The sequence below is a fragment of the Trachypithecus francoisi genome, unplaced genomic scaffold, assembly GCF_009764315.1.
Source record: "Trachypithecus francoisi isolate TF-2019V2 unplaced genomic scaffold, Tfra_2.0 Lachesis_group2, whole genome shotgun sequence".
In the NCBI taxonomy this organism is placed as follows: Eukaryota; Metazoa; Chordata; class Mammalia; order Primates; family Cercopithecidae; genus Trachypithecus; species Trachypithecus francoisi.
The window spans coordinates 134,086,898-134,090,222 of NW_022681465.1; positions in this window are offsets into that span (position 1 = coordinate 134,086,898).

The following is a 3,325-nucleotide window of genomic DNA, read 5'->3' on the forward strand; positions in this document are numbered from 1 at the left end:
AGCCACATGGTTACAAGGTCAAGCTCCCAAGGACATACAAGACAAGAGGGAAACCTCATCCAGCTTTTTTTGGGGACCTGCACAAAAGTTTGTAACTGACTAGTTTGCTGGGCCTTCTTGAACAGCAGGCTTATAGATGTCCTAAGCCCATGTTCTATCCTAAGGGTACGTACCCCTCTTTATGACAGAATAATACAGAATGACACAGGAAACACACCAGATTGGTTACAGCTTAAGACTAGCCTTACAAATCTTTTCTTCCATTTATCAAAACTTTGTAAGAAATAGTGATTTTTACCATTCCTACAACCAGTTTGCACAGAGAGAGACGATAGCATTGCCTGAGGCAAGGTGGGGAAGGCCAGGTGTTCAGGGAAGCCATACAAAGACCCACCCATTGCAGCGACAGTGAAGAGTTCAGGTGGTCACTTCTCAGTAGTGAAGGGATGTTTTCCAGCAGTCCCATCGGCTCTCAAGTTTTCCCTTTATGGGAGGAAAAAATCTCCTCATGTCCCATGATCCTGTACCTGCCTAACCCTGTCACCCACATCCGTCAGCAAAGAGTACAAGGCAAATTATTCCAAGGAGAATAGAAGTTAACATCCTGTAATGCCGAATCTGTTCTTAGCCAAAAGGGACTTTACCGAGAGGGTCTTCTAGCCCCCTAAATCTTAGAAGGGACTCTAACCCTCTTAAGTTGGGCCTCTAACCCAATCCCATTCTTTATCTGGGTACCCCACCACTTACCCAAAGTTGTCCAATCAGTGCTGTAATCTATTTCCTTTGAGTCAGGAGTCTCGTCAGTATTGTCCCCTTAGGGTTCACCAGAAAGACGTTACCGGACCCCAACACTTACCCAAAGTTAGCCTTTGGGTCAGGGTTTCCATAATAGAGTCCATTCCATAGTTGCCAGAAAGATGTTATAGGACCTTGCCACTTACTGGGGGCTTACGCAGTATAATCCCATCTGGGTCACCAGAAAGATGTTACAAGAAAGGGGTCCAGATCCAGACCCCAAGAGAGGGTTCTTGGATCTCGCACAAGGAAGAATTCAGAGCGACTCCATAAAGTGAGAGCAAGTTTATTAAGTAAAGGAATAAAATAATGGCTACTCCATAGACCGAGCAACCCCAAGGGCTGCTGGTTGCCCATTTTTATGGTTATTTCTTGATGATAAGCTAAATAAGGGGTGGATTATTCATGCCTCCCCTTTTTAGACCATATAGGGTAACTTCCTGACATTGCAGTGACATCTGTAAACTGTCATGCTGCCAGAGTGAGTGTAGCAGTGAGGACGACAAGAGGTCATTCTCGTCACCATCTTAGTTTTTGTGGGTTTTAGCCAGCTTCTTTACTGCAACCCGTTTTATCAGCAAGGTCTTTATGACCTGTATTTTGTGCCAGCCTCCTATCTCATCCTGTGACTTATAATGCCTTAACTGTCTGGGAATGCAACCCAGTATGTTTCAGCCTCATTTTACCCAGCACCTACTCAAGATGGAGTTGCTCTGGTTCACACACCTCTGACAACTTAATTTATTTGCCTCTTTTATCAGCTTTTGCTCATGCATACAGTTGCCTTTCCCATTTAAACCTTAGTACAGTGGTTCTCAAAATGTGGTATGGGGACGGACACTTTCAAAGTCGGCTAGGTTAAAACTATTTTCATAATAATCCTAATGTAATATTTGCTCTTTTCACTTCGTTCTCTTGTGAGCATAATGTGGGTAAAATATATTTTTTTCCTATGAAAACGTGTTACCACATAACAGTTTTATTGTTGATGTTTTAAGTGAGTTGGTAATGATCTTTAACATTTGTTTTTATTTACAACATGGTAAATATTGATAGATAAAATCCACATGAACAAAATCTTTTTTTTGATCTTCAATAGTTTTTATGGATATAATGAGTTCTTGAGATAAAAGTTTGAAAACCATTGCCCTTGTCTATCTGCCAGGTGTAAGAACTCCTATTGACCACATTTGTTACCAGAGGATTAGACAATGAATTGGAGTGGTTTTCTTTGAGTGATAACTTGTCTTGATTGCAAAAATCATCTACGTCAAGATAAACTATAGCTTTTGGCCAGAATGTCATTTAGAAATGCAACAAATGTTAATACAGGATTTCTTTTTGTTTTTCTTGGTGATGTGTAATGGAAATAAACACAATCCTAGTAAAAGGAGAATCATAAACATGGAAAGGATTTGGAACAGTGTCTAGCATAAGAGTAAGCCCTTAACACAGGTAGTGATTATTACTATTTTATTATTACCCTATCACAGTTGCTATTCAGTTATTTATTCAACAAGTATTTATTGAGTACTATATGCCAGGCTCAATGGTCTGCATTGGGGATTCAGTGATGGGCAAAACACAAACAGTTCTGACTTCAAGGACTTTATAGTCAAGTGAGAGGGGCAGTAGAATCATCACATAAAAATTCTAATTACAAATCGTGGTAAGCAAACGAAGTGATAGAGGTATAAGTAGACCAAGATTTGATCTGATTTTCAGAGTCAGTAAAAGCTTCTTTGAAGAAGTCCCAGTTGAGCTGCAATTTGAAAAATGGCAAGGAGGAATTAAGGAGACACAAACGAAAGAGTAGCACGCTGAGCATGTTTACAGACCCCACAGTAGAAAAAGAATGATGAGGGGGCCAATGTGGCTGAAACCCAAAGACTCAGTAACAAATTTTAAGAGCAAAAGCCACAATTACTTTTGCCCCAATCTAATAGTAGTAGTAGTAGGTTAGATCCCAAGCCATTGGGGGATTTTTAAGGCTTTGCTAAGAATTTTAGACTTTCATCACATAATCAGTGGGGAGCCACGGAAAGCTTTAGGAAAAGTGTGGCAACCTTAGATTTGCGTTTTCGAAAGATCACTGGCAGCTGGAGTGTAGTGGGGCAAGAGTGACAAGCAGGGAGACTATGTACAGGGTTAAGGCGGTATCCCAGTGAAAGATGGTGGGAGCCTGGAACAGGATAATGGCAGGTAGAAACACAAAACAGTGGACGAATTTGGGATGTATAATATTTTGGAAGTAGGACCACAGGGCCTGGTGATTAACTGAAACTTTTACATAATAATCACACAAAGTCGAAGAGCCTCCCCAGCAAGATCAGCTAATGGGTTATTGATAAGTTGCAAAATCTTCACCATTCTCCCTTGGCAAAGATTCAAAAGCCCTGGTGATACTCAGGGCCGACAGATTACTCATGCCGCACAGAGCGGGCCCACAAGGCGTCGCTCGCCTTGTGACGCAAGACTTTATTCCAGGGACGTCAGTGGCCTGGAAGTGCAGCGTTTCCTGGGCAACGCC